The sequence below is a fragment of the Macaca nemestrina genome, unplaced genomic scaffold (genome assembly GCF_043159975.1).
Source record: "Macaca nemestrina isolate mMacNem1 unplaced genomic scaffold, mMacNem.hap1 Scaffold_65, whole genome shotgun sequence".
Taxonomy (NCBI): Eukaryota; Metazoa; Chordata; class Mammalia; order Primates; family Cercopithecidae; genus Macaca; species Macaca nemestrina.
The window spans coordinates 87,753-101,405 of record NW_027257814.1 but is presented as its reverse complement, the minus strand read 5'-3'; the positions used below and the strand labels follow the sequence as shown (position 1 = coordinate 101,405).

The 13,653-nt window shown below is 47.6% G+C and overlaps 1 protein-coding gene across 5 annotated transcripts in view; it reads right to left on the bottom strand.

The window, feature by feature from the left end:
• LOC139361584 (disco-interacting protein 2 homolog C-like) overlaps positions 1-13,653 on the bottom strand; it is a 200,868-nt gene that overhangs the window by 117,504 nt on the left and 69,711 nt on the right. The window contains exons 2-3 of one of the 5 annotated variants that reach the window (XR_011619134.1): positions 5,650-5,767; positions 4,817-4,923 (exon numbers count right to left, since the gene is read on the bottom strand). The exons of 3 other annotated variants lie outside the window; for them this stretch is intronic. The gene's annotated coding sequence lies outside the window, so the exon portion shown is untranslated. The remainder of the gene's footprint in view (positions 1-4,816; positions 4,924-5,649; positions 5,768-13,653) is intronic. One more of the 5 variants, XR_011619135.1, reaches the window with a different exon arrangement.

The following is a 13,653-nucleotide window of genomic DNA, read 5'->3' as shown; positions in this document are numbered from 1 at the left end:
CTCTGTCTGGAAGCAAAAACTACATTAGAAGTGCTCTAAATAAGATTCTTCCTGTTGTCAGGAGAGCAAAGCCACTGCCCTAAGCAGAGGTGAGGCCTCAACAGCTCCCAGGCACAACCTTAACAAACAATGGGGAAGGGAATTCATTTCAAGGGCCACAACGTGAGACCAGCATAGCCATGAAAACTGCAATAATTTCACAACAGAATGAAATTCATAAAGAATTGCTCAGAAGCGTGTGATAAGTTACATAAATCACTGTTCCTTAAATTCTGACGGTTGACTAGAACAGAAATAGCTTCACGGTACAGTTCAAACAGGAGAAAGGTAGGTAGGGGTGGTTTCCACACCACACAGGGCCTGCAGGAAAGGGACACTCTTCCTCTAAACGGGAGATCCCGGGAGTGATGTGATAAGCCATGGTGAGAGGCACAGAACTGTGCAAGCCGGAGTCGCGGCCTTTGCCCCACCACGGAACCTGTGTCCATAAACGACGAGGCTCAAATGTCAGGCCGGGGCAACCGAGGCAGTTATCAGGGGACAAGAAAACGAGCGCATGGTGGAGGCAAAGGTCTGAAATCGCGCGGCAACTTCGAGTCAAGTGGGACAAACTGACTCAAAATACAGGTTTCAAAAACCACCACAGAGAGCTGCTCCTCGGCTCTGGAAAGGCTAAGTGACTAATGCCCACACTGAGCATCTGCTCCCAGAGACGACCCTGGTGACCTAAGGCCCAGCTGCTCCGAACCCGCGCCGAACCTCAGTGAGGAACTTTGTTGGTATGTTACAGCACATTGACATGTTCCCTTAAAATCTGGTATTTCATCAACAATGCAGGCGCCAGCTTTGACTCATACACATTTCGATTAAACAAGATAATTTACACCCTGACCGTGCCAGGTAAGAGGTTTACTACAATCTTTAAACAGAGCCAGAGGCTACAGTCTGCTCCTACACAACACCATGTCTCTACAAGTTCCATGGGTTTTTACTTTCCATGTCTTCACTTGCCTAGTGCTAGAAAGCAGATAAAAACAGAAGGAACCCAGAAACACTACTGAATGAGACTCAAATATCTTGCAGTCATCATCGAGATGAGATGTTTATTAAACAGAAATGTTCTCCCCTGTAGAAAGCAGCACACACCAACACGCACCGATAACTGTCGCCAGCATTCCAGATCATCTTCCCTTCCATGGCCACAGTGCAGGGCAATGGACCACGCACACCTGCAGACCCACGGAAAGCGGGGTGACACGGCCGATTCTTGTAGCGAGCAGACCAGGGTGCACTCAAAGTGCATCTCTTTCCAGAGGGCCACCACGCAAAGTTACACATTTATTCCACGAGTTAATGGCACTGCACCAAACATTTCTGTAAGATTATCTTAGCAAGCTTTTCCTTCTGCCTAAAATGTCCTGACACAAACTGAAAAAGCTCATGCCCCCTTGGAATGCGCCCCACTCCTAGAGACCCGGACCCAAGGGAAATCTGACCTGAAAATGGGCAAACCCTCTCTTTGCAGAGGGACAGGGACTCGGGGCCACAACTTGACCTCAGAGCAACACAAGTGCAGACACAGCACCCCAGGACACCCTCTCCACCCAAATTCAAGGAGGAAAACCAACGCCCCGCCCCCTTGCGGAAACCCCCGGCTGCTGGAGCAGACGCCTGCCGGCGTGTGCAGCCTCTCCCGTCCCACGTTCCGGGCTCAGCACCTGTGCCTCAGCCCTGGCACTGCTCGCCACACCCACAGGTGTGCCAGGAGGGGCAGGTCCTAAGGTCTCCACTGCACCAAAGCCTGCAAGGCAAAGGGGCAGCTCCCTCCAGCAGGAGTCCAGAAGCACACACTGCACCAGTGTCAAGGCGTGAGAATTCTCCCCTCGGTCTCCGAATCTCCAGTCTGTTGCCCGCCATGGTCTTCTGCCAACGACGAGGCCCAAGCTGGGCGGCACATTTGGTTCTCACCATTTCCCTTGTCAAATCAATACTGCAAACATATCCAATTCATCCTGTCACTAAAAATGAAATAATCCGCCATCTCCATCACAGATGATGCAATCAGGTTTTCATTACCGGGTTTTTGTTTTGTTTAGTTTTTTGGTTTTTTTCTATTTTGAGATGGAGTTTCTGCTCTGTCGCCCAGGGTGGAGTGCAGTGGTGCGATCTTGGCTCCCTGCAACCTCTGCCTCCCGGGTACAAGTGATTCTCCTGCCTCAGCCTCCCAAGTAGCTGGGATTACAGGTGCCTGCCACCATGCCCGGCTAATTTTCATATTTTCAGTACAGACGGGGTTTCACCATGTTCACCAGTCTGGTCTCGAACTCCTAACCTCAGGGGATCCACCTGCCTCCTTCTCTCAAAGTGCTGGAATTACAGGCATAAGCCACCACTCCCGACCATTACTGGTGTAATTTCTAAGCCACTCTCTCACACCCACTCCCTTTTTTTTTTTTTTTTTTTTTTTTTTTAAGAACCAGCTTTATGCCTATATTTTTTCCAAGAGAACCAGTTACCCCATTTCAAGTACAAATAAGACATGGTGTTTAAAAACCAAAAATGCCCATTTGCACAGAAGTCTCCAAATACCCAGTCGATTTAAGCCTTGAGAATAAGATCAAGCTGTTGGCTGAATACAACTTCCCTTTCCATCTGTCTGCCTGTGAGTTAGACACAAGGATGAAGCCACGAGCTAGGGACATAAAGGCAGGAACCAAGGTAGCGGAGACTCCAAATAAAAGCTGGAAGACCAACACAAATGCACCACACCCTGCACACCCTCCTCTCCTTCCTCTTCAGAATTTCCAGAGGATGAAACAGGGACCTTTCTCAGACGTCCCACGATGCAGGCGGCCAGAGGGGAAGGCGGCGGCAGCCTGAATGAGGCGACCGGGAAATCACAATCCACAAACAGAAATTCTCCATGTGCTTTACATCCTCTGTCTCTGAAGAACTATGCCAGGCTAACAGTCGCTAGAAAACCGCATTCAAGTGTCATTTCCCATTTCAAGCAAAGAAAACAGTGACGGGGCATGAGGGAAAAACATAGCCATGTGTTCTGGGCTATTAAATAAGGTTTTTTCTGTTATAAACGTATAATTTTACATTCTCAGATTTCTGTATAATTGATATGCTTCCTAATTAGCAGACATAGTAATAAAAAGTGAATTCCAAGTGTAAGATCGGAGGAACCGTTCACATGGCTTCAGGTTCTGCTACTGTGTTTCAACTTAAGAAAATGGTTCTGTGTGTTGGTAACAAGGCCTGAGAGTCTGTGTGAGAGTCTGTGTGGCTGTAATCAGGGTTCGTGTTGGCTCCCTAGCAGAGGATGTTACACTGTTACATTATCTTCTACAAAAAATCCTGAAAAAAATGAAGGCTGAATAGACATACACACCCTCCCAAAATAATCCAAATGTCCACCGATATGAAAAACAGATGAATTACGGCTTCCATCGTGGAATATTCTTCAGCAGTGAAAACAAACTATAGCCACAGGTGCCAACTAGGATAAAGACAACCTTTTAAACACGCTTAAAGTGAACTGACTAGGCCGAATTCCTTGATTACAGGCATCTGCTCCAAAAGGGTACTGTTATTAATCCTGTGATGTAGAATGATAGTTAGCAACCCTGTTTCGGGGCACATCTAGAAAAAAGCAAAATAATGACTACACAATTTTAAATTCTTTGTAAATTATAACTATTACTATGAAAATTCTAAAAATGTGAAAATCTTCCCAACTGTTATTGGACACGCTTCAAAATAAATACCCTGGCATTGCTTGCCACACCCACAGTTGTGCCAAAATAAATGAAAATATAGCCCAAGGTAGTAGAATTGAAACCTGAAGATGTACGAGCCGTCCCTGTCTCGCTATCTATACATCGGGTAGAAATTTAAGAGCAGGTAGTGACACTGCAATGCAAGGCTCAAACCAACTGGGTATTTGGAAACTTCTATGCAAAGTGGCATTTTCGGTTTTTAAACACGGTGTTATTTGTACTTCAAACAGGTAACTTTTTGATTCCCTTGGAAAAAATATACCCATAAACCTGGTCTAAAAAAAAAAAAATACGGGAGTGGGTATGAGAGAGAGTAGCTTAGAAATTTTAAAAGTATCAGCAGGGAGCAGTGGCTCATGCCTGTCATCCCAGCACTTTGAGAGGCAGGCCCAAGGGGCCTTTGAGGACACCGGTCTCCTCTGCTGCCTGCCTGCTGGACTGACCCCCCAGGACATTCACTGGGTTTCCACCCCTGTCTCATTCAACATCCCAAGGGTGGTCTTCATCCTCGTCTGGGGCTTAGCTCTGCCCCAATTTCCTAAATCTCTGCCTTCAGAGCCTGAAAACACCCACGCCCAGGGTCACCCTAAGTCCACGTTTACCCCAGAGAGTCCCAATTTTATGTTTTCCAGGCATCGCCTTAGTGATAATTTATCCTGTAAATTCCAACTGCCTTCACACCTCACCCCTGCTGTCTCCCAGCAGAACCCACTCAGATGCACATGCCCCAGACCCACATCCAGGTCTGTACATGCTGCCCTGCTCTACCCATGTGGGGACCACCTCTCTTTCTTGAGGAATCAGCTGGCGATCATCTCCTTGTGGAGGGCTGCCCTGACTTCCAACTCTCTCCAGCAAAGGCAGAAGCCGTCCTCGGTAACTTCCTCAAAACTCAGGCCAAGTATGAAGATGGCGCAGATGCTAGCTGTGCCTGGGATGCCATGGGCAGGGTCCCCAGATGCTCTGCACATGGCCCGGGGCACCGCCTGAACACAGCAAGTGCTGAAGAAATAAAACTGACATGCGATGACCTCTGATAGGGCCTCCTTCACCATCCACATCTGTCTCCCCTCTGGACAGTAAAATCCACAAGACACGGAGGGCTTGTCTCACTCATCTTCAAACTCCCAGGGTCACCCTGGTAGGTAAAGGGGACTCAAATGTCTTCTGAAGGAAGCAGCTGGTTAGCTGCCAAGTTGAAGGGCCTCTGAAATTCAGAGCTCTGCAAAGGAGTCCAGCACACTTTATTATGAATGACTCCAACCACGGCAGAAGTGGCCGTGGAACCAGTGCTAACCAATTCAGGGTTTGTTCACTGTTTCTCAGTTCATTATCACAACGCATTCTCACAGAGCAGCTGCGCACAGATCCTCAGACATCTACACAGAGTGGGACGATGGCGCCAAGTCACGTCAACGTCCTGTTGCAGACTGGGAGACAGCAGTCAGACACGGACCCAGGCAGAGCACAGACCTCGCGTTAAATCGGCTCCGTGTAAACAGCACTCCCTGCCAGGCCCTTTCCTATCTGCACAGCTTCTACAAATTCAACTCTCGCACCTGACACCTAAGAATACTGCACACCCCCATGTGAATCCCCTACTCACCTCCCAAAATGACCCGCCATGGCCGAGTACAAAAAATTTCAACATAAGGGAACTGGAGGGCATGTGGGGCTTTCTCGAGTCCCTGCTGCCTCCTGATGGGAGGGCCCAATGCTTCACACCACTAGTGAAGGGCGGGTCTCTTTGGCCCCCCGGCTTTGACCTGGAGCTTAAATCAGCATTAACTAATTTCACTTTCCAGGACCGACTTCAAAGGCCTGTAAAGCCAGAGAAGGGAGAGGAGATGGAATACGCCCTCACCTCAGATCTGCTGCAAGCACACACTTCTCAGATGCGTCCCAAGGTGCACAGCATGTCCGATGCCTGTTTCACATCCACCGACCTGCAGGTCTTCTATGTGGCATCAGCCTCCTGGGCACTGGGAACAAGAGGTATAATGGCAAGTCCCTTCTGCAGCAAAGCTGAGGCAAAGGGACCCAACACATTGGAACTGACCTTTTTCTGACAGTATCAAAACAGAAGGAAAATACTGTACAGTCAACTCCCCCTCACGCAGGTTTATTTACCTGTGACTCAGAGGTCATGACAGAGAACTTCAGGTTCTTACCGATTCCTATTTTCCCCATCCAGGAAGCCTTTGTTTTTAATATCGTACGAACTTGCCATTTTGTAGGCCAAAAACAGCAAATATTGGCAGTTTCCTACAGTTCAACTGAATAAAATATGATCATGGCCTTTTGTGAAACCATGAAGAAAAGGTGGATATCTCAATATGTGTTTCCAGACTGGCTTTGTTCCTGAAGCGGTAACTCTGTTCACTCAGGATATTAGACACTGAAGAATAAACATCAATATCCCACCAAGAAAACCAAAGGAATGAAATAATTTTGCATCCACCTTGGAACCTTTTTAGGACAAGGCAGGACACAAACTTCTAAAAAGCTGCAATTGTCCCTCTGTATACACAGGGACATGGATTCCAGAACATGCCCCGAGTTTACCCAAATCTACGTATCCACAGGACCCCACGGCCACCCTATGGAACCACATGTAGGAAACGTCGGCCCTCCACAAAGCCAGGTTTTTTCAATAAGGGTTTGGTTGGAAAAAAAATTAACATAAGTGATCCTTCGAAGCTCAAAACCCATGTTGTTCAGGGTCAGCTGCATTTATTACTTGTGTCATATCTGAGGCCTGAAAGCCATCATTCTCGATACCTTAATGTGATGGTTAACAAACTAACTGTTCCGATTAGAAAGAGGAAAAAGCTTATTTTTAAGCTGACAATGAGAGTGGATGCGGCTACGGTGAACGGAGAACAGACCTAAGCCAGCACCAAGGCTGGGGTGACTGCCTGTGCTCAGACCCACCAGGGCCTGTTCTTCCATCTCCCTCTGCTGAAAGGGATAACCTCCTTCTCCCCCACGACTAAAGGGCCTTTTTAAAATATTCACATGAGAAGTGCTATGAAAAGCTGAAAGGTCACAGATAACATTTTTAAAAATAAATATTAACGTAAGCATTTAATTTTCGTATAAGGAGTAAGGAAAGGATCCAGTTTCAGCTTTCTACTTATGGCTAGCCAATTTTCCCAGCACCATTTATTAAATAGGGAATCCTTTCCCCATTTCTTGTTTCTCTCAGGTTTGTCAAAGATCAGATGGCTGTAGATGTGTGGTATTATTTCTGAGGACTCTGTTCTGTTCCATTGGTCTATATCTCTGTTTTGGTACCAGTACCCTGGTGTTTTGGTTACTGTAGCCTTGTAGTAGAGTTTGAAGTCAGGTAGCGTGATGCCTCCAGCTTTGTTCTTTTGACTTAGGATTGTCTTGGAGATGCGGGCTCTTTTTTGGTTCCATATGAACTTTAAAGCAGTTTTTTCATACGAAAATTAATTCAAGATGGATTAGAGACTTAAATGTTAGACCTAATACCATAAAAATCCTAGAGGAAAACCTAGGTAGTACCATTCAGGACATAGGCATGGGCAAAGATTTCATGTCTAAAACACCAAAAGCAACAGCAGCAAAAGCCAAAATTGACAAATGGGATCTCATTAAACTAAAGAGCTTCTGCACAGCAAAAGAAACTACCATCAGAGTGAACAGGCAACCTACAGAGTGGGAGAAAATTTTTGCAATCTACTCATCTGACAAAGGGCTAATATCCAGAACCTACAAAGAACTCAAACAAATTTACAAGAAAAAAACAAACAACCCCATCAAAAAGTGGGCAAAGGATATGAACAGACATTTCTCAAAAGAAGACATTCATACAGCCAACAGACACATGAAAAAATGCTCATCATCACTGGCCATCAGAGAAATGCAAATCAAAACCACAATGAGATACCATCTCACACCAGTTAGAATGGCGATCATTAAAAAGTCAGGAAACAACAGGTGCTGGAGAGGATGTGGAGAAATAGGAACACTTTTACACTGTTGGTGGGATTGTAAACTAGTTCAACCATTATGGAAAACAGTATGGCGATTCCTCAAGGATCTAGAACTAGATGTACCATATGACCCAGCCATCCCATTACTGGGTATATACCCAAAGGATTATAAATTATGCTGCTATAAAGACACATGCACACGTATGTTTATTGCGGCACTATTCACAATAGCAAAGACTTGGAATCAACCCAAATGTCCATCAGTGACAGACTGGATTAAGAAAATGTGGCACATATACACCATGGAATACTATGCAGCCATCAAAAAGGATGAGTTTGTGTCCTTTGTGGGGACATGGATGCAGCTGGAAACCATCCTTCTTAGCAAACTATCACAAGAAGAGAAAACCAAACACCGCATGTTCTCACTCATAGGTGGGAACTGAACAATGAGATCACTTGGACTCGGGAAGGGGAACATCACACACCGGGGCCTATCATGGGGAGGGGGGAGGGGGGAGGGATTGCATTGGGAGTTATACCTGATGTAAATGACGAGTTGATGGGTGCTGACGAGTTGATGGGTGCAGCACACCAACAAGGCACAAGTATACATATGTAACAAACCTGCACGTTATGCACATGTACCCTAGAACTTAAAGTATAATAATAATAAATTAAAAAAAAAAAACACGTAAGCATTTAACAAGCCCATTACGATTTAAAGGAAAAAAAAAAAAACGGTATTAAGTTCCTGGGTGCAGGGGCTCATGGCCGTAATCCCAGCACTTTGGGTGGCCGAGGTGGGTGCATCACCTGAGGTCAAGAGTTTAAGACCAGCCTGGCCAACATGGTGAAACCCCTTCTCTAACGAAAATACGAAAATTAGCCAGGCATGGTGGCGGAAGCCTGTAGCCCCAGTTACTTGGGAGGCTGAGGGAGGAGAATCACTTGAACCCGGGAGGGAGGGTTTGCAATGAGCCAAGATCATGCCATTGCACGTCAGCCTGGGCGTTGAGTGTGAAACTCCATCCCAAAAAGAAAAAAAAATATAAAGTTTTCCTTCCAATGAACCTATCATTCAGCCACCGAGGTATCCTATAGCTACTTATTCAGCCATGAGATACACCACAGGCGATATAGGCGAACAGGACACAGTTCTTCCCTGAAAGAAGGCTGCACCCTCAACAGAAGGGAGGCACATACTCCGAATGGAATCGGCATAGGGAACAGATGCTGCTGCAGGTGAAACTGGCTGCACAGAGCACCCACTCAAGTGTCTGAGAAACAAGGAGCCGTTGGTGCCATCACCTTCCATACTTGAGCTGGGGCAGTGGGGAGCCTGTCATCACCAAGGACAAAAAGCCCCAGAACCACACAACGAGCTTACAAACTCACCAAGGCGATGACTGAGCAATGTGTGTGGAGTGATGCGAACACGCAGATGTCAGGGCCACGCGCGGCGTTGGTTTTGTGCATCAACCTGAGCGTGCCCGTGGTGCCCAGATGGCTGGTTCTGCATTATTTCTGTGTGAGATGCATGTTTGCCTCTGGACTGAGTGGAGACCCATCCTCGCCGGTGTGGGGGGCACCACCCTATCCCCCCAGGGCCCGAGTAAAACAGCAAGGCGGGGAAAACTGGGTTCACTCCACCTGTCTGGCTGATGGGCCAGTGACATCCGTCTTCTGCAGCCCGTGCTTCTGGGTCTCAGCTCCTCAGACCCCGGTGGGATCTGCACCCTCCGCTTCTCAAGTCTTCAAGCCACACCCTCCCAGGACTCTAGCTTGCAGCCTGTGGGTCCTGGGGCTTCTTGGACTCTGTAGCCCCTGCAGCAAGCCTCGCCCTGGAGACACACGCACACCCGGCTGGCTGTCTCTCTGGAAGCCCTGACTAAAAGCCGCCCCTAAAAGTGGTCTTCAGAATTTTTTTCTAGCCCTAAGATCCCAGCGCCCCTCCTACAATTCTAGGCGGAAAGGTGAATGGAGACCAATGGACAGAGGTGTGTGCGAGGACACGCCAGGCAGCAGCACTGGGCAGGAGGGCACTAACGCTCACTAAGCAAAGAATCAATGTTGCTTGCCACAAAAATGAGAGCAGTAAAGATTTCTTCAAACAGAAATGAGTTTGTATCATGATTTGCTCTTAATACATAAGAAAGCATAAAAGTAGGCCTATTAACAATTACATAAGTCTTTAGAGGCCCTTGAACTACTTCTGCCCCGAGTCCTTCCCTTGCTATTGATGGAAATATGGGAGAAACCAGGAGGTCTGAGCGTGGACCTGGCCGGGCTCCCAGGGGCCGAGGAAAGCACCCATCTGTCCAGTCTTCCCTCCACCCCGCGGGGTTCCCTCTTACCCAGACTCTTGGGCTGACGCGGCTCATGCACTCAACAGCGCCATCATTAAACGTTTAGCTTCGCATCACGAGGGCCTCCTCTGGCCTCTTCTGACCACTCCTGAACCTCCAGTCAGCATTAGTCTGCAGGACACGCGTGGACAAAGTTGATGGATCACGGCCTCCAACGAGGAAGGTGCCAGGCAAGGAGTCGGAGAGCCGGGGATGGAGCAGCCCTCACCCAGGGAGGCGAAGGCCAACAGCGGCCACCACCGAGGACCTCCCTTCCCACCCTGAGGGCAGCTCACCCAGGGAAGCGAAGGCTGACGCCGGCCACCACTGAGGGCCTCGAGGGCTCTCCCCACCCCGAATGCGGCTGCGATCACATTTTCCCATCGCACCAAGAGACCCCTGTATTGAGCACAAACCTTTCCAACCTTCGAATCAATAAGGAATCACAACACAGACATTCCCTCAATCCAAATGGCCAGCCCACAAAACAGACATGCAATCATACACATTTCCTGTGGGAAAATCAGTCAGTCTCTGGGGCCTCGCGCCAGGGGTGGGGGAGCATCATGGGGAGACGCCCCAGCCCCAGCCTGGCTCCTCCCTCTATAGCTCCTTTTCCCTCCTCTTCCCCCCGCCCCTTCCCACCCCCCTTCTAGCCTCAGAGGCTCCTTCCTCAAATTCTTTCCCCTTGATGAAGTCATTCATGCCCAAAATACAAGGCAAAGTCATGGGGGCTCAAGAGAAAATCCATACCGTGGCTCGCGTTTTAGATTCTCATAAGTTTGAGAATAACCAAGCAAGAATCTTTGGCATCTGAATGGTCTGAAGGATTCTGAGCTCAATGTCCTGCACTGGCCCGGAGTGGATCATGGGTGTCTCGGACATCTTCACAACTCTACACCAGTTATTTTGAAACACACCAGCAGAATAGAACCATGTGAATAGCTGCTTCTCAGTTAAAAGTAGGAAAAGACTCCAAAAGCTGCCCTCAAGGAACATCCTTCCCATGAGGAGTTTTCTGCATCGGGCCCTTCAGGCACAGGCAAGGCCCCCGGGCCCAACTCCCTCATCCCTGCGTCATAAAGCAGCAAAGGCAGTGGGGAATAAAGCAAGTGAAGGAGTCAGTCCCGCACAAAACGGGCTCCAGAAGCCACAGCTACTCTCCCAGTGTGGGAGCCAAGTTCAGAGACCTGGAAACACCAGCATTCCCAGGGAGGAGGGCAGAACAATGCCATTTCCCCCTAGTTTAGGGAGACACCACCCCACGTCCTCTGGCCTTAAAAGAGGAGAGACTTCACATAAATGATTTCAATGACTCCACCACACACAGAAAGTGGGCTGAGGGCTAACACTATCATATAAATGCCTGGCAAAAACACACTAAATGAACACACAGATAAGCAAGGTTCTCCTGTTATCCACCAAATATTCAGAAACAAATCCAGTAAGCAATCTCTTTGCAATCAAAAGACCAATTCAGAGGTGCAGATTAAAAATAAACATACAACTGAACCCTTAATACACCAAGAACCAATTTCCACGGAAGTGTTATCACATCACCACCTCCCAGCTGAAGGAAGCAGCACTGGCCACTGACCAGCTGTTCACTCGTGGATCAGTGAACGAAAGGCAGTGCTGTCCAGGACAATGATGAGATGTTAACCTGAAAAGGGCAAAATTGCAGAGGCTGGAGGGACCTTCCAGGTAACCCGTCCCCCTCAGTGGACAGAGGACCCCCGTGGGACCACAGAGCCCAGAGCTCCAGTGTGTTCGGGGCAAGGACTCAACTGCAACCCTGATGATGTCCGAACGCCTTCTGCCCTTCTGTGTCTCTGCCCCACTAACAGGGAATCCGTGAATGCTAAGGAAATGTAACGCATTTTACAATACATGTAGATTTTTACCAAATTAAAGATAAACAGTGACAAACTTTGAGAATTAACTAAAATATAGTTCAGTGAATGCCCAAACTCAAAGCTAGTCTCCAAGAGGTGATAAGCTGTGTGTGGTGGTTAACGCCTGTAAATCCCAGCAGTTGGGGAGGCTGAGGCAGGAGAATCACTTGAGCCTAGAAAGTTGGGGTTGCAGTGAGCTGTCATTGCACTACTGCACCCAGCCTGAGAAACAGAGTGAGACTGTCAAAAACAAACAAACAAAAACAAATTAAAGGAGTTCAAATGAACTCGCTCATACCCTTTAAATTTTCATTTGGGTACATGGGGTGATCTAGTTCCTTTTTCCCTTGCAATACATGAATAATCTAATAATTAAATATAATCTAACAATTACATGGGAAAATTTAATTATTTTCCCATTTCATTATTCCCTATCTCAGGGAAAAAGTTAAAAGTATTCCCTATTTCAGGGAAAAAGCTAAAAATCATTTTAAACCTTCCTTCCACAAAACAGTATACTCAGTCATCTCTATCTGCTTGATCATGTGGAATTCAGCTTCACAAGTCTACAATACGGTTTTTGTTAAACAGCGTTTATGTAGACAGGCGAGAGAAAGAAACACTTGGTCTATGTAGAAGCAGCAGAAGACACGTTTTAACAGAAAAGGGAGAAGATACCACCGTGTGAATCTGGAAATTCTGTCGTCATCTTGTCCACACACACAGAAAACACCCAAGCACGTGCCTAGTGTCCAACAGGAGCACAGAAAGGACAGGGTTCCTCCAGTTGTTTAATGACCAGCCCCACTTGTCACCGCCACATAACAAAATCCGCACGGCAACTTCAGCACGTTTCATTCACGATTCCACGGAAATCAGGCTGAAGAACATACAGATGTTTTGCCCACATTTAAAAATCCAAGTGTGGGACTCATAGAAATAAAACACATTATGGGTTCACTTCACTTTTCCAAATTTTTACTTGGAGAAACCTATAAAGTTCTTGTCAGTTACATCCTTAAGTTTTTCACTAATTTTTAAATGCGAAGGTCAGGCAAGACTTGTAAAGAGGTACACACATACGGCCCGGCGTGGTGGCTCACACCTATAATCCCAGCACTTTGGGAGGCCGAGGTGGGCAGATCACGAGGTCAGGAAACCGAGACCATCCTGGCTAACACGGTGAAACCCCCTCTCTATTAAAAATACAAACAATTAGCCAGGCGTGGTGGCGGGTGCCTGTAGTTCCAGCTACTTGGGAGGCTGAGGCTGGAGAATTGCATGAACCCGGGAGGCAGAGCTTGCAGTGAGCTGAGATCTCACCACCGCACTCCAGCCTGGGTGACAGAGGGAAACTGTCTCAAAAAAAAAAAAAAAACAAAGGAGGTACACACATACATGCCATGTTCTTCTCTCAAAGAGACGGGCCCTTTTTTAAGATTCCAGAAGTAAATGTGGTTGTCATCCTGCTTTTGAGAGGATGGGCTGTGTTTTAAGCATGAACAGACTTTCCTGCATGCACCAAGGATGCACCATGGGGGCAGTGCTGCCCCCGCCTCCCCAGTCTCTGCTCAGGGTGGGGCAAGGGGAGCTCCGTTGTCTCCCGTATACACCGTCAACAGGCCAGGTGCTCAGGAGGCGGCTTCCAGGACTCGCTGTAGGC